General features: G+C 37.0%; 1 long non-coding RNA gene across 1 annotated transcript in view; it reads right to left on the bottom strand.

Annotated features, from left to right (window-relative positions):
• The window catches only part of LOC144224169 (uncharacterized), a 28,881-nt gene extending 7,494 nt beyond the window's left edge, over positions 1-21,387 (bottom strand). The window contains exon 1 of the long non-coding RNA XR_013332971.1: positions 21,177-21,387. This is a non-coding gene — a long non-coding RNA (uncharacterized LOC144224169). The remainder of the gene's footprint in view (positions 1-21,176) is intronic.
• Between the last annotated feature and the right edge of the window lie 3,020 nt (positions 21,388-24,407).

Below are 24,407 nucleotides of genomic sequence, written 5' to 3'. Positions count from 1 at the left end.
AAGAAAGGCATAAAGAATTTGTGGATTTCAGAAAAAAAAAATGTGAAGTGAAGAGATGTCAGAAGCATGTGTTGGCATATTAAAATTTCAAGTTGAGAAACATCAACTAAATATAACTACTCAGGCATCTGAGGCTTTCTGAATAATAATGGGGAGAAAACAACAACTAATGATTAACCAGTACCAGACACAGGTTAGTCATATCCAAATGTACCCATAGATGGTACCCAGTTACTAATTTTAGAGAATTCTCTAAAAAAGTAATTAATTGGTGCTCTAATCTAATAATCTGATAGTTTAAGTGAAATATCTGAGAAACTGCCCTTGAATGATGCTACCTGATTAATGTCAACATTAAGGAAGGCAAAAACAGAGAAAAGTGGAGAACTATAAAAGGAAGTTTACTTGCATCCAGTCTTGCTGTATATTATTTATAAAAGGAATAAAAATTAGAGTGGTTGACGGTGTTTGCTTTCAATTCATAGCTCACATTAAATAAAACTATCAGCCCTTCCTTTTGATTATTTCCTTCAATTTAATTAAACCCATTTTTCTGTATTACTGGATATACCAAACAATATAAAATTATTTAAAGTTTTGTGTAATATTTTCCAAAATGTTGTTTAAGATCCAATAAGGTTTTATTTTTGGCCTTTCAGGTTGATATTTACCTCAACTACACTTAACAATCTGAAAACTATGAATATATCATTTTATTTAAAGGAGCAATAGCATCTTGAAATCTACTCCAGCCAGGAAAAAAATTGTGGGACAAAATAATCATAAACTTAGGAAAATTATGACTCCTGTTAAGTGAATATAAAAATCAATAGAATATACTCATCTTATACAAGTAGCTAAATGAAAGTTCCTAAACAGTAGATTCCTATAAAGATAATGTCAGTCAGATAAGTAACTTTGAATTTTCTCAGTGGAAGGAAAAAGGATTTGAAATGACAAAAGGCAACATGATATCTGAAAAGTGCTGGACTGGGGATGGGTAACATCAGGGTTTTTTTAATGTTCATTTATTTATTTAAGGGGGGATGGGCAGAGAAGGAGGAAGAGAAAGAATCTCAAGCAGGCTCCATGCTGTTTGCACAGAGCCTGACACAGGGCTCGAACCTATGGCCCCAAGATCAAGAGTCTGACCCTCAACCAACTGAGCTACCCAGGTGCTCCAAGTAATATCAGTTTCTAACCCAGATTTACTTTTAACTAAATGTTTCATTATACTATCTGTAAATATAGCTAAGCCAACTGAAAATGAAAATGTGGGACTAAGTCATCTGCCAAAATCCTTCTATGGCATTTCCACTCTTCTGTTGATAACCCTGTTTCCCCTCTTTCAAGTAGGCAGAGGCCACACCTGTGTTCACTTCCTTTCTTCTTTTCTCCTTTTGCCACAGTACCTAAATTAGAGAGTGGGAGAGAAGAAACTGAAAAGGAATGTCTATGGAGAATGTGAGTTCTTTACAGAAAACTAGCTAGGGAAAATAGACCNTCACTTCCTTTCTTCTTTTCTCCTTTTGCCACAGTACCTAAATTAGAGAGTTTAAATTTGTTAAACTCTCCAGACTCTTCATTGGCCTCACCTATAAAGTGTTATAGTAAGATTATCCTGATAATCCAAATGGAGTCCCGGATGCACAGAAATCACTTAATTAAGTCTGGCTGTTAGTGCTGTTGTTTATTTATAGTGAGGAATGGGAAGGGAAAAATAGGACTCTAGTCCAGGTTCGTCTACGTCTTCTCTTCCTTCCTTTTATTGTATTCCCCCTCTCTTCACAAACACTTTATAATTCCATTTTACTCCATGTGATGATCTATATGAAATATCAGGTAGTATTTTAACATAGTACCAAGAGAAAGTAGGCCTTTTGGATTATTCGATCCCTCTTTATTTTGGATACAGGAAATTAGCAAAGTTCCCTTCGAATAGAAAACATTTTCTTGCCAAGTCTGTATTGCCTTTTGTCATCCCAAATCCTTTTTCCTTCCACTGAGAAAAATTGAAGTTACTTATCTGACTGGCATTATCTTTTGTACAGGAATCTACTGTTTAGGAACTTTCATTTAGCTACTTGTATAAAGATGAGTATATTCTATTGATGTTTATGTTCACCTAGCAGGAGTCATAATTTTCCTAAGTTTAAGATAATTCTGTCTTACAATTTTTTTTCTGGCTAGGGTAAATTTCAAAAGTAGGCCTTTTGGATTGCTTGTTCAATCCCTCTTTATGTTGGACACAGGAAATTAGCAAAGTCCCCTTTGAATGGAAAACGTTTTCTTGCTAAATCTGTGTTACTTTCTAATTTAGCCCTTGTCATTGTGTTCCCACAAATGACACTATTTAACAGTGCATGGGTGGATTCTCTAGGGACCGAGAAGGTTCATGAAAATATGCATAAGAGAGGTGTGTCATTTTCCCTCAGCACTATGCACTGTACCCAATTTAGAAAGACAAATCCTCAGCAGATGGGTCTCTGGCCTCTTTCCAATATATGATTTGAATTGTTTTTCAAACACACCACAAATCCAAAGCTGACTGCTCTTGCAAACAATTTTTATGTCTCAGGGAATCAAGTGGCAAGGTCAGGGTAAGGTACTGCTTTAGTTATTATACCTTTTAATGGCTTTCTTTTTCTAGGGCGACAGAAGTAGTTTGAGGCTTTCCTAAGATTCTAATAAAATATTTCTTATTTTTAGCTATCTATCCAGTCACACGGACAGTGACTGACCCCTGACAACAGTGCAGTGGCCCGTAAGAAATACGTTTCTGGTTTTAATCTAGTTCCTTAATGGAGAACCACCTACATCACACAACCCATCACCCGAAGTGTGATTATTCAGACTGAAGGCACAATGGTCAGAAGTGGCCCTGCATCTGCATTATTTAAGATTTCAGTCAATATTCTCTACGTATTCTATGGCATAAGAAACACGCTCGTTAAGTCTGCATAGGAAGCCAGGCTGGGAGGAAGGCAGAGGCTAGCATCTGAGAAAACACGAATCAGCTCTCGTGTTTGTATCTAACTGGATCCTTTATCAAAAGCGATGCAACAAAACTCAGCCAGGAGAGTAAAGATAAACATAACAAGGGAGGAAAGATAAGATAGAAATGCCATAAACCAGCCAGGAGTTCTGAAGTCAAGACTTAACTCTGCCATCTACTAGATAAATAGATAATATATATTTGTCAATACAGTATTCTAATTATATTATGATACAAATAATAACAAATATCTATTTATTATTTATTTATATATTTATTAAAAATAAATATATATTTATATCATATATGTTTAAATCTTGAGCACATCGCTTCACATTTCTATACTTTAGTCATAAATGGGGATAGAAACGTCCTACCACACCTATTTTGCTAGAGTTTTATGAAACTCTAACTACATCTGTTCATTCGATTTTTAAAATAAAAACATGAAAGCTATGCATTCCAGAGAAAACAACCTCAACTCCCTGTTGTCCTACTCATATTAACCTTACTGAGGAAATTATATTTGTGGAAGACTGATTACTATCACCCACACATTTACTATTAGTACCATCCTACTGACAAGGCCACTACCTCTCATTAACCTGTCTTTTCTGGGCCCTCCCTGGCTTACAATAACTCCTATACACTGGCAACTCTCAAACACGAAATACCAGTTCCCTTCTATCCTCTGAACTTCGGTCTACCTGACATGCCCACTTAAAAATCTTTTTTTTTTTTAAATATTTTTATTTATTTGTAGGAGAGAGAGAGAGAGACAGCGTGAGCAGGGGAGGGTCAGAGAGAGAGGGAGACACAGACTGAAATAGGCTCCAGGCTCTGAGCTGGCAGTCAGCACAGAGCCCGACGCGGGGCTCGAACCCACGAACCGCCAGATCATGACCTAAGCGAAAGTCGGACGCTTAACCGACTAAGCCACCCAGGCGCCCCTTGACATGCCCACTTAAATATCTAAGAAGCATACGAAAATTTATTTTGGGACACCTGGGTGGCTCAGCGGATTAAGCATCCAACTCTTGATTTTGGCTCAGGTCATGATCTCAGTGTTCATGGGTTTGAGCCCCACATCAGGCTCTGCGCTGACAGTGAAAAGCCTGCTTGGTATTCTCTGTCTCCCTCTCTCTCTCTGCTTCTGCCCTGCTTCTGTGCCCACTTTCTCTCTCAAAAAAAAATTTAATAAATAGACTTAAAAAATGTTTTTGGAGGCACCTGGATGGCTTAGTCGGTTAGGTGTCTGACTTTGGCTCAGGTCATGATCTCACAGGCCATGAGTTTGAGCTCCAGATCAGGCTTTGGGCTAACGGCTCAGAGCCTGGAGCCTGCTTCATATTCTCTGTCTCCCTCTCTCTGCTCCTCCCCGACTCATTCTCTGTCTCTCTCTCTCTCTCTCTCAAAAATAAGTAAACATTTAAAAAAAGAAAACAATGTTTTTAAAAATGTAATTGTATAATAGTAATAAATACAATAATGATAATAGCAGCTATGGTTTATTGAATATTTACTTCATGCCAGACACTATGTTAAGTATGTTGACTTTATTTTCCTTCCCTGACAAGACTCTTCTCCCTTAAATTTAACACTGCTCTTGACAGAATTGTGAAAAGCAAACCTTGAGTGATCTTTCTACATTCCTTTGATGAAGAACCACTGCTAGAGATGGATCAACCAGGCCATCTTCAAACCAGACTCTTGGACTATAATTATCATTTCCTCTCCCTTCTCTCTGCACCCCTGCTCCACTGGAACTGGTTTCTGTGAGTGGATTTCAATGTTACATCCAAGGCTTCCATCACAGCACACCCCCAAGCAAACAGCCCTCTGACGCCTGTTATTTCATTTGCTAGGTGGCTGTTTGAGGACTGTGAGATTCCAAGCTCCAATATGAAGCTCGCCAGGGTACATGTGTCTTTTTTCTGAAGAGAAACTTATCTTCCTTGAAGGAATTGAGATTTTTCTTCTTACTAACCATAAAATCCTCTAACCTTTCTCATCTTCCATTCAACTGGGCTTCCATAGAACTTGACACTAAATGCAAATTTCAACTATAGCAATTATATAGGCCCTTACTGCCTATGCACTTAGATTTCATTTCCCACCTCGATCATGGTCCTTTACACAAATTTTAAGAATTATTTGTCAGAAAAATTATCCAAAATTTGAGAAAAGGCGAAAGAAATTATTAGGTATGTTTTCAGGGGAGTGCTGGGCTTGACATTCTATTTAGTGACTTTCACAATGTGTAGGGACAGAGGGTAACTTGCAGATTTTGTTTAATAGAAATGCAAATAATTGCTATCTAGTGGAACCCAAAGTTATGGTTTACGGCACTGTTGGACAATAGTCAGTTTTGTATCTAATCTATCAACCCAGAAAATTACAATAACTCTAATAAAAACCAAATGTTCTTTGGATGGGTGTTTAACATTTTACTGTTTTCCTCATCTATTAATGAGATGAAGGAAATCTGCAGCATGCATTCATCTTATCTTTTCATGAATCATGAGTTTTCAAATTTAAAATTATACCTTAGCATATTTCATGTAATCATAAATTTAAATTTCCATTTATATTTTCCCATTTTGTTATATGTATTTTTGTTTTAGGTTGGCCTGAATTATTTATCATTTATAGAATGAAGTCAGGTAGAAATAAATTAAGATGAGGTTATATTTATGTTTATATATGAAAGCATCATATAAATATATTATCCATATAAATGGCTTGGATCAAAAACAGTACTTAGAATTAGATACTAGCCCTCTCATACTTACCACCAGTGGGACCATATTAAATCTTACGTGAGGGCTCAGCTGTGACGAAATACAATACTCCTTATCAAAGTTAAAGGTAGTTGATGAATAAATTGCTATCCATATCTATCAAGAAAAGAAAAAGAGGATACTGGCTCATCTCACAGGACAAAATTTGGGTTAAATGTAAGAACAAATATTCTATAGAGAAAATATCTTAAACTATTTTGAAAACTGGCTAGATGAAGTTTGCTTGACTTTTTCTCCTCCACAACATTTAGTTCATATTCTGCTCTTCAGAGCATTAACCTCAAGTTCACTCCTCCGTATCCTCCATTTCCCTTAAGCCTTCCCATACAGAGTCTAAACTTCTTGTGGAAACAGCATAGAGTGTTCAACTTTGAAGTCCTGAGCAAAGCCAAAGACATGAGAAGTCAGAAAGAAGGTTGGAAGGATAAGAATTTCCGAGAGAGACAAGAGGTATGCAGGGCAAATTCAGCCAACATCTATACCCCAGATGCTCAGAAAATGGTAGACTCTACCTCGGGAGAAATGAGACACTGCATATCCAAAACAAAGAGTATTTAGTGAAGTTGAAGCAGTCCTCACTAACAGAGTTAGTGTGCATTCATGAAAATAGCTCCAGTGCCTGAAATGTTAGAGACTTAGATACCGTTTATTAACTATCTGGGTAAGGGTATCCCAGAGCCTCTGTCTTCCTCCCATCCGTAGAATATGATGATTATACCTACCTGGCAAGTTTCATGTGAAGATTAAACAACATATTCAGAGCCTCCAGCATAGTTCCTGGACCACACAAAGAGCTAGCTACTTCATTCTCATCTATAGTCACTAAGAGAGCCATTTTTAATTCAGGCTGAGGAGATGGACACAAAAAGATCCTGTTTTTCCAGCTTAAAATGGTATAAACAATCAAGAAAGGTCAGTATCAGGAAAAAAAGTGAGCAACTAAAGGGCAAGTAAAAATATTAAACTCTCTGGAACAGACTGTTTAATGCTTTAACCCTACCCTGAGCTAATTAAGGAAGGAATGTATCCTGTACGGAAAAAGCATACCATTTCTAACTTGGGATTCCTTCCCACTGTAGTAAAAATTGCCTTGAATGTTGTAATGGTGGTTGCTATAGGCAACAGCAATCATAATGTGGAAAAAGATTCAAGAGAGAGGAAAAACAGGTGATCGTACTGTAGGGAATCAATCAGTCTTTGCAGAAATTCTGTATTCCCATTTCCCATTCCCACTCTCCTGAATTTTGGTGGCGGAATAAATTTAGTACAGACAAATAGAAGAAAAAATCTGGCCTAGGATTGCATAAACAATTCCTCAACTAAAGACCTTCTTTTCTCTGGGACGGCCATCCTCTTCAGCCAAGAGCCTGGAGTAGAAGAGCTGAGATAGGAAGCAGCACTGTCCAGCCAATGAGCCCTGTCAACAACGAGGTGACAAATGTCCCGGGCTGCCCTAACCTCTGAAAGTAAAATCTGTGGCTAAGAGAATCAATTCATCTGACCATTATTCAATAGTGCTACTACCTCTGTGAACCCTCTGCAGTAATAAAAATTGCAGCTCAAGAATTACACTAGCCTACTAATAATTAATGTTAAATACTAATTAATGATTCATAGGAAAGAACTTCAAATGAATAACCAACTGAAAGAGAGTATAATGATTTTGAAATTTATACATTCTATAAATTTACTGGGTAAATCTCTCTGGAATTAAAAAAAGGCCAGAGATGGAAAAAACCAAGTATCATCTAATTTTACCTAGTAGCGTAAGTAATCTACTATCAACTACGAGGGCAAGACGCCTTGTGTAAGTAGATGAAATGGATCACTTAGATTTTTCTTTATGGGAGACAATAGATTCCACACCCTTCCCTGACATACCCACAAGCCTCTGTCTATTCACCTCAAGCCGAAAGGGGAGATGATTAAATATTAAAATAAGCAAGCTGCTATCTCTCCATTTCTATCACCCCCACCAAGGATTTTGCATTTAAAACCTCACTGTGATCACTGAGCAAAAAATGAAGGATCTAATTAAAATGAAAATCAGTATAATATGAAATCATGAAATCATTAACACTTTTGGTTTACTATAATTCTGGTTTTATCTCTGACCATTTTTATTCTTTCACGCCTTTAGAAATGTATGCATCATTTCAGTAGCCTTTTTCAGATTAAAAAAAGGCAAAAGCCATTATAACAATGGGTGACTTCTGTCACCTAAACTACTATTTTGATCATAAGAGGAAGGAGAGATTTCTGAATCTCTGTACTACATGGTGGGGACCAAAGTAGATCTTGCGAACGCCTGTTTCAGCCCTGGCACAGAACTGTGTGGGGATTACTGGAGAAACTGTTTAGCCTCTTGTAGCATCATTTCACTCACTCACAAAAGGATTAATCTACCCTTGACTCTTGGTTTCCAGGCCCAGGAAGTTCACAGGAGCTAATCTGGCTGTCCTTTGTCTCCGACAAGGGAAAGCTAAGGCCATACACACGAGCTTGCAAGGTGCAACGTCCTGGGGTGTAGAGAGGACACTGCATTTACTTCCTTATTTGGAACTCAGCACATGCCATAATATTTCAGCGTTTAGCATTCATAAGTACTGATTTCAAGAGAGGTTCAACTGGGGAAATGTCTAAATTCTCTGTAAAGAAGATATTTCCTACAACTAGGAACTTTTTAATGTGTCTTAAGAACATCCCCAAATTACTATTAGACAAAACAACCAGCAATTTTCCCTGACATGCTACCCTTGAGCTCTCATCAAATGCTCGTACGTTTTCCTATATTTATTGACAGTGCTTGTTCACGCTGAAAATGAGATTTTTCCATTCCAAGAAGAGGGGGTCAGAAGGTGTAACAAAATCATTTAATAAGGTTTTACCCCATTTGATGCATGGTCAATCAAACACCACAGATCCAGCTTCTTAAATGTTTGTAAAACAATTTCATAATAGATTTTTAAGGGCGTATGTAGAATATAGTATTTTCTATATCTACCACCTTACATATGGTTATAGTTTTCAGTGATATTCAAATAAATATGGACATCTTTATTTCTCTAAAAATCTAGTCTAGAAACAAAAATGTTCACTATAACATTAAACTGATACAGCCAAAAAAAAAAAAAGAAAGAAAAAACAAAAGTGCAACACTGATAAAAGAATACTTTCTGTGAATATTTGCAGACATAAGAAATTCTTATTAAATAATTAAGTTAAAAATTAATTTTTAATATGATTACAAATTTACTTTTAAACATATACATATTTATTTTTAAAACACTAGAATGAAAAACAAAACATTAACATTTATTTACATGATTAATGTGACTAATGTGAATAATTTTCTAAATTTTCTACTAGTAAATGTGGATTACATTTTTAATGAAAAATACATATAAAAAAGTTATGCTCAAATTGCATTAATAAAAATTATTTTAGTACATTTTAATTTTTTAAAGATTCATTTAATCTTTTAGGAAGAAGCAGAAGATATCATAAATTTAATCAAACATTTATAATATAATTGAGTTTCAGCATTAAATGTTCACAAGGAAATGGGAACATATCATTGTAGTTTCTGCCTAAAGTATTTTAACCTTAATTGAAGCACATAGCTAATATATTATAATTAAAGATGTTTATAGATTTCAAGTTTTAAAAGTTTTACACTTAATGTGACTTAATTCTATTTAAGTATATTAAATTTGAGTCTTTCTAAATTTGAAAGTGTCATTAAAATTATTTTTATGAATTTTGATGGCTTGGTTAAATTAGGTAATAAGTATTATAATAGAATACAGTATTGCATAGTTTGCTATGAAAAGTATTTTAACAAATGTGATTCAAAATATCATCTAAAGGGCTGCCTGGGTGGCTCAGTCAGTTAAGCATCCAACTTTGGCTCAGGTCATAATCTCACAGCTGGAGAGTTCAAGCCCCACATCCGCTCTGTGCTGACAGCTCAGAGCCTGGAGCCTGCAGCCTGCTTCAGATTCTGTGTCTCCCTCTCTCTCTGTCCCTCCCCTTCTCACCCTCTGCCTCTCTCTCCCTCTCAAAAATAAACAAACAATTGAAAACAAATTTCAAAATATCTAGAGGTAAAAGGATAATAAAAATTGAAAATGTCATTATTTTTGTAAATAACGTAAGAATCTACAATAGAGATACAGTTGAACAACAATGTAATGCCGGCATTAACATGGTAAAAAGGATGACTGTATTCAATCATCGGAGTGGTTATGAAATGTCAACATTAGTAAGTGTAAATAGTTGGCTACTATAAATCTAGGGATAAAGACTATAAAAGAACAGAAAAAATGGAATTGTGCTACTATGTGGGTGTTAGCACTTATAATTTTCATTTTGTTTTTTGAAGTTATGTTAGATATTTTGAATTATAACTGATTCTAAAAATTATCACATTCTATATAGACACGGTTTCTCCATATTTTATGAAGATTTTGTATGCTATTATTTTTCCTTGAGGGGAATATGTGAGAAGTTAAAAATGTTTTATTATTTCCATTTTATAGATAGATGCACGCATTGAGACTAAAAAATGTCAGGGACAGAAACAGTGATTGAACTGGGAAGGCAAATTAACCCTACTCCTTCTCCAAACATCCACAAGAAATCCAAGTGCTACTCTCTTACTGTGGTCCATAGATTATTTTTAGTTAACAACGTTTAGAATAAATTACTTCTGAAATTTCAAGAATGACTAAAACCTAAGTTATCTTACCAAAACGCACTCACCCAGGAAATATAATTACCTTTGGTGGTGTGATATTTTGACCATTAGAAGTTAAGAGGTAATAGATGAATGAAATATGTTGTGTTCCCAGAAAAGAATGCTCTTCTTTCTTATATAGCATAGCTGTAAAGGTGGAAATGGCTTTATTATCATGAAGATCATTAAAAACTAAGAGAGTCCACTAAGATAACCAAAATGTATTTGGAAATAGACTTGGCATTGAAAGAGAAAGAATTAAGTCAAAATACATTCTCATACTGCTTTCAGAGGAGGGAACAGCTCCAGATGACTTAGAAAAGTCAATCTCACGGCACCTGGGTGGCTCAGTCCGTTAAGCGTCGGACTTCGGCTCAGGTCATGATCCCACGATTCATGGGTTTGAGCCCCATGTTGGGCTTCATGGTGACAGATAGCTCAGAGCCTGGAGCCTGTCTTCCATATTCTGTGTCTCCCTCTCTCTCTGACCCTCCCCTGCTCACATTGTCTGTCTGTCTCTCTCTCTCTCAGAAATAAATAAAACATTAAAAAACAAAGTCAATCTCATCGACAGGACAACAGAGACAGAACATGCCACTGCCTATTAAACATTTCTCCTAGGTAATTGACTATTAAGCAGTATAAAAAATAATGACATGGTGGGAAAAAAAGTAAATAATCAGGAAATATTTATCTGTAAGCTGAAAAAAAAAAACCTGGGGTATAAAAAGAAACAACACTTCAGCACACAAATGATTAGCAGTAACCTACTGGAGATTCCCAGAGTAAATGATTTTCCTTTCCTATCACTGAGCAACTCCGTATTTAAGTCTAATTAAGGTTTAGGGAAGTCACGCCATTCTCCTCTTGCCATAAATCAGTGATTCTCAAAGGCTTTTAAAAAGATGCTGGCAGTCTTCTCTCCCTAGATTCTGATTCATTAAGTTGGGGTGGGACTTACGCATGGTTCCTTAATTAGCCCTCATTATCTCCAGGGAACCAAGGTTTGAGGACCACAGACTAGATTAATGGCTCTCAACTACAGCTGCACATTGTAGGTACTTTGAAAGCTTTAGAGAAAGCCCTAAACCCAGGCCCCATGCAAGATAAATTAAATCAGAATCTTTGGAGGGGGGCCCAACATCAGTATAGCTAAAGGCCCTCAAAGTCATTCTAGTAGGCAGATAGGGTTAAGGACCACTGCATTCTTTTTACTTCCTGCAACAATTCAGTCAGCTCTAGTTGTTATAATTATCTTGGCAATTTTTATCTGAAGATCATCAGCACAGTACCTCACGTTAATTTAAGGAGACAACATTGCTAACACAAAGTTAACCATAGACACATGGTTCAACTGTCTTAAACATGACAAAGGGAAATGGAGCACGCTTTTGTCTGGTTATAGAAATCACAGTCTGTAGAAAGCCAGTGGTATTTTCAACAGACAGTACCTACAGGTAAGCCAAGGCCCAGTCCCTAAAGCATTTGAAAGTACTGAGTTCGTTAAAGAAATAGGGAACTTGTTAAACACACGCTCTTCCTTTCTACCTCCTATGTTAGGGATCTTTATGTTTGCAGCTTTGTTTGGTAATATTGAAGTAAAGAAGGGATCTGTTTGGTAACCTTTTAAAGATGGAAACAAGTAACTATCACTCTATAGACCTAAAAAATCAAATCTTAATTCAGTTCTCATTTTCCTAACTATGCTGAAAGTAGCACACAAGAGTTTTGCTGCTATTGTTATACTGACTTTTAGAATCCAGAGAAAGCACTTGTTTTTCTTCACAAAGAATTCAGTGGAACTAGATCAGACAAGCATGTTCTGTGGGCTGTCTGCCCAGACAACGAGACAGCTTTTGTACAGCACTGTTCTCCGTAGTGACATTTTTGTAATGGAATTGTATCTGTAGCCCTATTTGTCTCTATTAAGCCCACAGTTAGAATAGCAGTTACTTAAATAATTTACATAAACTAAAAAATTTATAATACACCTTAAAAAATAATAATGCTATGCAAGACTGGTATAGAAATTGAGTATTGCAAATACCTCACATATCTGATTATTGTTGAAAGTGTCTGATGATTTAAGGCCATGTGGCAAACTGAGAATAATATGGACGTTATGTCCTAAGGGAAAAAATGAACTTCCCTGAACCTTGGTCTTATCTGTAAATTGGAGTGACGATACCTACCCTCAGTATCCTCATAGGGATACTGTGAAAGTGAAAACGAGAAAAAGCATAGGAGAAAATTGGCAAACCAATTATAAAAAATAAATTACTCTTAGTACTAATAAATTACTATAGTTGAGGAAAACAATAGCAGAGGACCGTTCATTAAGAAGATCTGTCACTAATTTATAATTTTTTAATTTATTAAGTTTTTACTTTAATTCAGCATAGTTAACATACAGTGTTACCTTAGTTTCACGTATACAATATAGTGATTCGACTAATTTATTATTTTAAAGACTAAATTTATCAAGACGATAGTGCTTGTGTTTTTTTTTTAATTGATTTAATTTTGGTCTTGAACAAAATACAATCTAATTTGGAATGTTATGATTGTCCGAAAGACTAATGAATTCTTTTAAAATGAAGGATGTTTTTTAAAAAAATAATTAATTAATAAAGGATGTTTTGGGTTCTGGTTCTTAAAAAACAAACAACAGAAGAAAGGAAACAGTGCTTACATTTAGGAGCCAGGAAAACTGGTTAGAAAATATGAACTTCCTGGGCACCTGGCTGGCTCAGACAGTGGAGCATGTGACTCTTGGTTTGGGGGCTGTGGCTTTGAGCCCCAAGTTGGGTACAGAGATTGCCTAGAAATAAAATCTTTTTTATTTTTATTTATTTATTTATTTATTTATTTATTTACTAGGAGAGAGAGAGAGAGAGAGAGAGAGCGTGAGCAGGGGAGGGTCAGAGAGAGAGGGAGTCACAGACTGAAACAGGCTCCAGGCGCTGAGCTGGCAGTCAGCACAGAGCCCGACGCGGGGCTCGAATCCACGAACCGCGAGATCATGGCCTAAGCGAAAGTCGGACGCTTAACCGACTAAGCCACCCAGGCGCCCCAATAAAATCTTTTTTAAAAAGAGAAAATAGAAGCTTCTTACGTGTCTGGTATAATACTCAACTGATCTATTTTCGGTCATTTTGAAAGGCTTTGGAAATCAGATACAAGAAGAAAACAATATTTCTAAAAACTGCAGCCGATACTAACACTGTTACTTCTCTTGTTTAAAATCTACCCTACACACCACATTTCATCTACACCCATCCTATAGACAACCTCGCCCCAGAAGACGGCTCTAGGACAGAAATACAGTGGTACCTCCTGATATCACTGACACCGGTGGGCTTACCTCTATTACAGTACAGTTTTCTCAAAAGTTTTTCTCCGCGATAATGCTATTCATCTGAGTTGTTTGGCTTGAATACATAAAAACTTTTATCTCTACGTGGGTTATTTTAAGTAAATATTATTATCAGTGTCACCATGGAATACCAGTACAATGAAAGGCTCATCAGAGTTATTATTATGCACTTTAGTTTTCTGGTTTTAAACTACCTCATCTGCTTAACATTATGTCTGTCTAAGCCTTGGCCTCCAGATTGTAGGACCATGTGAACTGTTGACAGTTCTGAGTCAGATTTCAAATGGGGGCCCTTAAGCTGGTACTCCTCATGGACCCAGCAAGTAGTTGGAGCTGGACAGTTCTTCTTCTAATCTTCCCAGATCTGTTAGCCAGTGTTCCTTTGACTTCTGCTCTTTCATCTTAATGCCAGCATTTGCATTAGCAACACTGCTAGTTACAAACATTAAAACCTGAAATGCACCTATATTCCTACAGACTCATACCAGCCAACAAACCCTATTTAATACTAGATCTACATACAAAATGAAAAGATGGCCAGATAATTCTCTGAACTTTTTCATTTCTACAGTTTTTCATTTCTAGCACCTTCCTAGTTTAAGGAGACACAGTCTTCTTACAAACTATATTTATAGTTTGCTATTCATTTTGTTTAGAAATAAATATTGATGGTTGGTGGTCATATAAATTAAATCTATTAAAAAATCAATGGATGATGAACGCCAGGAATTACTGGTCTAGAGAGCTAATGCTGTTTTCTACTGAATGAAGTCCCAAGCCACCACCTGGTTAACAGTTTAGAGTTGTTAGTCGTGTGCTTGTATTTGAATTATGTGTTAGACATGAGCCATCTGGATTCCTAGTGCACAATCTCTTGCATTTAAATACTTTATCTCATGGTTTCTATAGACAGTAAAGAGCATAACTAGATTTCAAGTGATATTTGCCTTGGTCCAGAAAACAATTTAATGGAAGCGATTTTTGCCAATGTAATTCTGTAGAGGGAACTATGCTCTTCAGGTTTGACATATTGCTGAACCAGCTTTTGGAAAAATGGAAGGAAGGGAAGAGGGAGGGGAGAGAGGAATAGAGAGAGGTAAGAAGGAAGAAATAAGGAATAAAGGAGGAAGGGAGAAGGTGGGGAGAAAGGAGGGTATCATTATCCAGTGGTAAATTTAATTTCTATAAAAAGAAACCAAATTATTCACATACCAATAGTAATTAGAAACTGAAATCTTGCTTGGGTTTAAAGCCTGGCCAGAAGTTACTGCATTTTTCTGAGTTTATAAAGAACCACCTACCCTATCCTATATCCTACTCTGTGTTGGATTTTTTTTTACTTTACATTTATACAAAAGCAGAACATATCTATTCATGTGACTTCAGCCACCAAAAAGAAACTGAAAAATTGGGATATTTGAATTGGTGGATAAGCTCTCTGTGGCAAGTCCTTATTTATTTGCAAAATGTATGAGATGCTTATTAGAACATCAAACAGCTGATAATAATTTTACCAAAATTCAAAAGGCAAGCTTTCATGACAAGCAAGCAAAAGAACTACCTTCTACTGCCACCTGGGTGGCTCAGTCAGTTAGGTGACCAACTTCCTCTCAGGTCATGATCTCACAGTTTGTGGGTTCGAGCCCCGTGTTGGGCTCTGTGCTGACAGCACAGACCTTGAAGCCTGCTTTGGATTCTGTGTCTCCTTCTCTCTCTGCCCCTCTGCAACTTGTACTCTCTCTCTCAAATAAATAAACATTGAAAAATTAAAAACAAACAAACAAACAAACTACCTTCTAGGAGAGTGGAGAGCCAGAGGAAAGTCAATGAGTTAACCTCTAGAGAATGCCAGAAGTTTAACTTCCTTAGTTGGAAATTAATCTATCAGAAAGAGTCCCATATGAGAAACTCTAATGTCAAAGCTCTGGAATTATTGCACACTAAACATATGTAATCCTCTCAAAAAACTAACGATGGGATTCTCCCCACAGCCATATGAGGTGGCTTTGGAATGGTAGGCAGGGTGGTCCTTGCTGTGACCATTTTCCTCATTGGAACATCAGAAAAGAATTCCAGCCTTTAAGTTTCCCATAGCACCAAATATCTGAATACAGCACTTTACTTCTTTCTGGAATGATGCAAACTAGGAACACGTGTAGCTGAGAACAATGAAACTATACTACTTAGTGGCTAATTGTTTAAAAATATGCAGTCCCCGGGGCGCCTGGGTGNGCCAGGATATTTTTTTTATCAAGTTAGCAGAGAGAAACACATTCAACCTAAATCAACAAACAAAACTTTATGTGGAATGATAAAGTATATTTGTTNATCAGGCTCTGTGCTGACAGCTCAGAGCCTGTTTCAGATTCTGTGTCTCCCTCTCTCTCCGCCCCACCCCTGCTCATGCTCTGTCTCTTTCTGTCTCAGAAATAAATAAGCATTAAAAAAATTTTTTTAAAGAGAAGGATAGTATTTAATGATATTTTTCTGAAACTATTTTTGCAATATTTAAGCTATAATAAAGTATGCCTGCCTGAGAAATGGATAGATATGAAACTGCATTTCTAGTTCTTTACCTACATATGCAGTGGACAGGTAAGGAATGGGGGCAGGAGATCACAGCATCTTTTTTTTTTTTAATTTTTAATGCTTATTTACTTTTTGAGAGACAGAGAGAGACAGCACGAACATGGGAGGGGCAGAGAGAGGGGGAGACACAGAATGTGAAGCAGACTCCAGGCTCTGAGCTGTCAGCACAGAGCCTGACGGAGGGCTCAAACTCACGGACCATGAGATGATGACCTGAGCCAAAGTAGGACGCTTAACCGACTGAGCCACCCAGGCACCTCATTAATAGCATCTCTTAGATTTCAGTTCTGGGGTCACACACACCTGGCTGTGAACCCCATGTTCCCCACTTCATTTATAATCCTGGGCAAATTGCTCTACCTCTCTGTTCTGGTTTCTTTACTTGAAACATGGATATTTATACAGCTCTTGAGAGGATTAAATGAAAGACTACCTGCAATGTATTTAAAATATTGTTTAGCATATTTTCAGTGCTCAGCCAACCTTTCTGTTGTGATATTGTTGCTGTCTTATCATCTTTATAATCATAGCTCTCCTGGGGCACCTGGGTGGCTCAGTCAGTTGGGTGTCCAACTTTGGCTAAGGTCATGATCTCATGGTTTGTGGGTTTGAGCCCCCTGTCGGGCTCTGTGCTGGCAGCTCAGAACCTGGAGATGGCTGTGGATTCTGTGTCTCCCTCTCTCTGCCCCTCCCCCACTCATACTCTCTCTCAAAAAAAAATAAATTTAAAAAATTTAAAAAATTTAATTTAAAAATTTTTAAATTTAATTTAAAAAATTACAGTTATAGCTCTCCTAATCTGTCCTGACCTTGGTCAAGCCCCTTTACCTTTCTCCATCCCCATTTCCCAACATGTAAAATCAGAGGAATAATACTCCCTATAATAGGTTTGTTAAGAGGGTTAAGTGCAACAACTTGGAGAAGCAATTTGAAAGTAAAAAGATTATATTATTAAAGTATTTCCAAGAGATATTTTAGTTTAGATAATTATATCTGTATAGTACTAACTTCAATACGTAATTGAGAACTTTGCATGTATCTTTTATACTTTCTTCCTTTTTTTTACAAGACGCTCAAAGGCTTAAAACACACGTTAAAGAAGAAGAATCTCCATAATTAGTGCATATTAAGGGAGCGATTACTCCTCCTTAACATGCACTAATGGCAGATAACAATAAAACACGCCATCGTATGCCATATGAATACAAATTAGAAACTCAAAGAATGGTGCTCTATCATGGTTCTGCAGTTTTCCTAGAACAATAAAGATAACTCGGAAAATAAAGATGACCGCTACATTCAAGGATGTACTGGAGCTGACTCACACAGGCTTACAAGAGCCAAGTGTTAAATTTTCAAGCACTTTGCAAGCCTGTTTTTAACTGTTATTTAAGTTATATAAACTTATAATTAAATAAATTACATTAAAAATAAAGATAAATATACATTTAAAACTCATCACTTGCTATTTATTATGCTACATTTACTATATTTCACTATTACTGATGTTTTTGAGGTTCTATCACATCTGTATGTGAAAATACTAGATATACTGGTGTGCTACTATGAGTCTGTTCCCAAATCCATGTGCAGTGATGTCACATTGGCAGACTAAAATGGACCATGGTAGGAACATTTAGACAACCAAAATTTACAAGTGCTACACATAAGGGCTTGATTTAGGGCTAAAACTGAGATCTTAGTTCAATGAATACAATTTGTAGAAGGGTGAGACGCAGTTATACAGTAGATCATACATAATATTTAATGATAATTGGGAAAAGAGTTGGTGGATTGGAATATAACTCCATGTGTCAATTGATGGTTTTACTGCAACCAAAGGTTGGAGACAGCAAAACATGGGTTCAACAAAAATCAGTGAAAGCATTTTCTGATAGTCAATTAGATATATGTAATTTAAATAAAGAGTATTTCTACCTTTATTATTACTTGTAAATTGTATGTTAACTTTTACATAAATTGTGTGTATCCTTTATATTGGTAAAATTCACTAAAAATGTGTGTTTGTGTGTATATGTGGGCCCATTTTGGTTTTTTGGAGAGATAGTTGCTAAACATTTACTACACTTCCCTGTTTATTTTTTTTAAGATTTTAAGTAGAAAGAACTGTCTTTGGGGAAAATAAAAACAAGCTATGATCTGAAATAGCTAACAAGTAAACTAACACTTATCCACTAGGTGGCAGTAACAAGAGTTAAGAAAAACTCAGGAAAGCAAACTGGAAATTTACAAAGATATTACTTCATCTGTTTTCTTTTCTTTGATTCATTAAATGATATTATAAAAGTAAATTATGACCTTTTTAAAAGCTATCTTGTAAAAGCTGGTTATCAAAGTAACCCATGTTCAGTATAAAAAGTTCAGAAAATAAACAAAGGCATAAAAAGTAAGCAAAATGACCCATAATATGACCCAAGACTTAAGTACTCTCAATATTTTGGTGAATAGCCTTGTAGAATTATACTATCCATACTTCTTTATAATTTTATTTTTCCCAACTGTATCACTTTCTTCATGTCAAGATTCATAGATCTATAACACCATTTTTAGTGACTGCATAATATTTGGCTGTTTGGAGACACTACAATATATCAACTTTCTATTTATTAGTAGACATTTCACTTGCTAATAACTTTTCCCTAATATAAACAAAACTTCGATAAACCACCACATGCATGTATCTTTGTGCACTTATGTAATAATTTTCTTAGGGTAAATTCCAAATTGTGGAATTACTTGACTGAAAAGGTACACATTTTATTTTTTAAGGGGTACACCTTTCAAAATATGATGCAAATTGTCAACTTTTCCTGCAGAAATATTGTGCTCATTTACACCTCCAAAAATGAGAATAGACTATTTTATCCACGCTGGGTAGTTTCAGTTTTTAATCTTTTCAATTCAATACGTAATATTATAAGTAATTGTTTTGATTTACTTTCTATTAATTCTTTCATTCATATATACATTTATTCAATAACCATTTGAGAATCTACTGGGACCAGTCACCAGATTCATGTCAGAAAGAACAACAACAACAACAACAACAACAAACCCAGAGATTAGGTCCCTGATCATTTTTTTTCTTTAACTTTTTTAATGTTTATTTTTTGACAGAGACAGAGTATGAGGGGGATAGGGCCAGAGAGAGAGGGAGACACAGAATACAAAGCAGGTTCCAGGCTCCAAGCTCCAAGCTGTCAGCACAGAGCCCAACAAGGGGCTTGAACTCACCAACTGCAAGATCATGACCTGCACCAAAGTTGGACGGACGCTTAACCAACTGAGCCACTCAGGCGCCTCTAGGTCCCTGATCTTAAAAATGGTGGCAGATGGGGAGTTAGTGACTTAAAGAATATTAGAGTGAAGATCTGATAAAAATTTGTAAGAATTTTTACCAAACAGAAAGTTATCTGTGAGAACATGTAATTATAGTTGTTTATTGATCAAGAGCATTTCTTGTATATTGAGCTGTCTATCCCTAGCCTTGCTCATTTTTCTATCATATTTATATTTTTCTTAAGTTTATTTATTTTGAGAGAGAGAGACAGAGCACACAAGCAAGGGAGGGGCAGAGAGAGAGAAGAGACAGAATCCCAAGCAGCTCCTCGCTGTCAGCACAGAGCCCAACAGGGGGCTTGAACTCGCAGAGATCATTACCTGAGCTGAAACCAGGAGTCAGATGCTTAACCACGTGATCCACCCAGGCAGCCCCATATTTATATTTTCTTAATGACATCTCTTTATATATTGAGAATATTCACTCTTTTGCAGAGTATTTCTCCATTGTATAATTTGTCTTTTAACTGTTAATGGTGCACACCATACAGAAGTTTTTACATATCCCACTTGAGCACTCTTTTCCCTTAAGTTTTCTTAGCTTTGGCATGAAATTTAGAAAGGCCTTTCCCAGACCAAGACGACAATACCTCTTTTTTTTTTCTAGTACTTTCATCAACTTTATCCAGTATTTTAATCTTTAATCCAACTCAAATTTGTTTTTGTGTGTGGTATGAAAATAGAGATTAAAGTATATTTGTTCCGGGACGCCTGGGTGGCTTAGTCGGTTAAGCGTCCGACTTTCGCTTAGGTCATGATCTCGCGGTTCGTGGGTTCGGGCCCCACGTCGGGCTCTGTGCTGACTGCCAGCTCAGAGCCTGGAGCCTGTTTCAATCTGTAACTCCCTCTCTCTCTGACCCTCTCCTGCTCACGCTGTCTCTCTCTCTCTCTCCTAGAAATAAATAAAACATTTAAAAAAAAATAAAATAAAGTATATTTGTTCCAACCACTTAGCAGGAAATACCAATACCATTTAGAAAGAATTTTCTCCAATATATTTGATTAGTACATTTGAAAAAAGGTGAAATGAAACTCTTTATTTTGGCTCAGAATTTAAACCTAAGTCCCAAACTGAGGCAGCAGGTCAGCAATGTCCACAAATATTCTAAAGCCAACTAACAGATCCATCATCTTTACAAGAATTAAAAGGCCACAAACCAGGGAACATATACAAGAAGCCTATCGTTTCATTAGGAAGACTGTTTCTTGGAAGAGAATTTCAGGAGGAGACTGCTCTGTGAGATTTTCTCTCCCTCAAGCCATATAGGAAAAGGCGGGACCCAAGAGAACCACTATGGAGAGGACTGCAAATTTTACCTCGCTGAGGAGATAACAACCTCTTCACGATGATCTCTTCACGATGACACCGATGAAAGTAGGTTCAAGCAGTTAGCTAGGACTTCTGCCATCTTGACTTGACAGGTATTCCCCAAGAAAGCTGCTAACTGCAGGGGCCAAAAGGCCTAACAGGAAATGACTGGAATGGCGCTGCCTGGGGCAAAAGCTCGGCGCTGAGAGAAACTCTGAGAGTCACTGGAGAAATTCCACATGGAATCTGGAAAGAACTCTTGTGACCTCACAAAGAGACAGCATCTGAATACTTGAAATGAAAAGGGCATCTGATACGAGGAAAGTACCAAAAACAATATCACTCATTATCCTCTCTCTCCCATAACCCTGGCAGATGTAAAAGTGGCAGAATATGGGGCAAGAAAAGTGAAAGAACAGGCCACCCTCTTCCCCGCTCTTTGCTCATTCCGGACTCAACCATAAGTCAGACCTGAGCTGAAAGAAGACAAAGCCTTTAAACTGGATATCAGAATAAAGTTTTTATATACCCGGACCAGACTTTTATTTTTATTTTATTTTTTTAAGTGAACTTAAAGCCACCCCATGTGTGGCTCAAACTCACCACCCTGAGATCAAGAGTCGCATCTTCTACGGAGTGAGCCAGTCAGGCACCCCAGGTATTTTAATGCCTGAAAATGAGGCCATTTGGTTACATGAGAGTGACAAAAAGTGACTGGATGACTTGAGATCAAATTGGGGCCAGTAAAGAGGGGACTGAGCCTGTTTGGATGAAATATTGGAAGAACAATCAAAGCTGCTTCCTGTGTGTAACTCCTTCACTGAATGAAGCCAGTTCCGCCTTTATCATATAATTGGATTTCTTTCTGGATTCTGTTCTGGCTCATGGATCTTCTCTCTCCTCACTAGGACCCGTCTTAATGACGAATTACTGTTACCCTTAAATTATTCAAACACAAATAACAAATATGTTCAACTTTAATCAAAAGAGTTAAAAGTTTGTGTCAGTTCTCACAAAAATGAACCATAGATAGAACATAGACGTTCGGCTACTGTAAGTGCTGACTTTTAGGAAGCAGACAAAAGGTAGCCGGGAGCCTCTCAAACAGGAGCCTTGGTGACTATTAAGGCCCAGTGACCCCAGGCAAGTGTCGCACACCTGATCCACTGTGATAACACCAAATCTGCATTTCCCCTCCTTCCCTACTCTCATTTCTAATTTGGGCAGAAACATGTGAGGAAGAAAATGGTGATCATGGGTCTGCATGCATACATTACACCTGCATGTAATACAACGACAAGGGAGAGGGACTCTCTCTGAGCACTTAGTGGGACCAGAAATTTGAAATCTTGTCATAAGGTTGGCAGACACTGTAAGGTTCTCCAATTAGCCACAAGGTATTCTCCAGAAAAACAGAAAACAGTATCTTGATGAGATTCTTTGACTTCTCAAAACAGTCCAAACGTTGAGCTTCAACGATGACAGTAACAGAAATTACTGTTTACTGAGTGCCTGCTCAGGTCTTGATGTTTCACACACATTTGATCCTCAGAACAACACTACAAGTTAGAAATTACAAACTCCATGTAATAAATTTCTAAGTTTCAAAATGATTATTTGGATTGCTACTGGTGGCATAGCTATTAGTGACAGAGCCTGGATGTGAACTCAAGTCAACCTGGCAGACTTTATCCCATGTGCTCCCCATTACTTCCCACAAGCTCTCTAGCTAATTACTGTACATTGCATTGATTTTTTCATTTTGTAAATCTTGGACTTTATCAATATAACATCTTATGTTAAACGTATACCCTTTAGGGGCTCCTGGGTGGCTCAGTTAGTTAAGCATCTGACTCTTGATTTCAGCTCAGGTCATGATCTCATGATTCGTGGCTTCAAGCTCGACGACAGGCTCTGCACTATGCAGAGCCTGCTTGGGATGATCTCTCTCCCTCTCTCTCTGCACCTCCCCTGCTTGTGCTCTTTCTCTCTCTCTCTCTCTCTCTCTCTCCTTCAAAACAAATACATAAACTTTTTAAAAATTTTAAATCAATGTATACCCTTTACTTGCCTGAAAACAATAAAATCCTACCCTTCAATTGTGAGGATTTTAGTTGTCTTCCCTCTGGAGTTTTGGTCCAGATGCCTGCATGCTTCTCTTTTCCATATTTCAAGGGTAAAAAAATAGAGTTAAATAATTCTAGTCATTTTTGGCATAAGTCAGAACAAACTGTAAACAACTTATTTGATAGCAAGATGCCAAAACAAAGATTCTCATTAAAATCTTGGGCATATATTATCAGTTAACGAGCTCCATAAAATGCCTAACCATGAAAAAACTACACCATAAAATCAGCCATTAGCCAAAGGGCACCGCACCAAGAATAATGGGATTGAAACAATTGTGTGGCTCTGGTTCCTACTCCCAAAGGGCAATATGATGTGAAGATAATATGGACCTAATAAGCATGCAGGACCTATTCACGGGTGAAACATCTGAGACAAAACACTGCTTTCTGTTTCTGCATATCACTGTTAATTTGGGAAAGGTAGTTTAGAGAATGTAGGGTACCAACTTTAAGATACAATTCTTCACCTTGAAAGAATTGATCCACTGCATGTAATCACCCATGTCCGTGTATTTCAAAGGAAAGCAGATGTCTGAGGCTGGGCACCACCACTTTCCGGCCGTGCTACTTTGAGAAAATGACTTCATCTCTTTAGGCTTCAGCTGTTTACCTATAAAATGGAATAATAATATCTGCCTTATAGGATTGTTGTAGGGTCAGACCTGCATTCGGCATAGTACCTGGCACTGCTTCACAGTCAATTTTAAGAATAAGATTTTTACTGTTACAAATTCCAAAATTAGTTGGTCTGTCATTATTCCTGTATATAAATTATGTATACCTCATATATAAATGATATAGACCTTTATAAGTTAGAAACAGTGAATAATGGACAGCTGCATCTGACTGCCTGGCAATTTTACCATACTTGCCTTTTAATTTTCCCCAAAGTACCATCTCCCAGGCTTGCTGATTTGCTTTAAGCACTCCTATAAAGGTCCATTAGCTGTCTGTACCTTAATCAAATTAGAGGCAGTCTTCAATTTACAAGAATCTCTACAGCCCGTGTCATTTACACCCCTGTTCTGGCTTTTGCAGCACTTAGCAGGGGAGGGCTAACAGGATTGCCCAGCCTGTTCGTTTGCTGAGCATTCTGGCTCATAAAAGCCC

Source organism: Crocuta crocuta, unplaced genomic scaffold (genome assembly GCF_008692635.1).
Source record: "Crocuta crocuta isolate KB4526 unplaced genomic scaffold, BGI_CrCroc_1.0 scaffold52, whole genome shotgun sequence".
Taxonomy (NCBI): Eukaryota; Metazoa; Chordata; class Mammalia; order Carnivora; family Hyaenidae; genus Crocuta; species Crocuta crocuta.
Note: the sequence above shows the minus strand (reverse complement) of the source record. Positions and strands in the feature narration are given on the sequence as shown.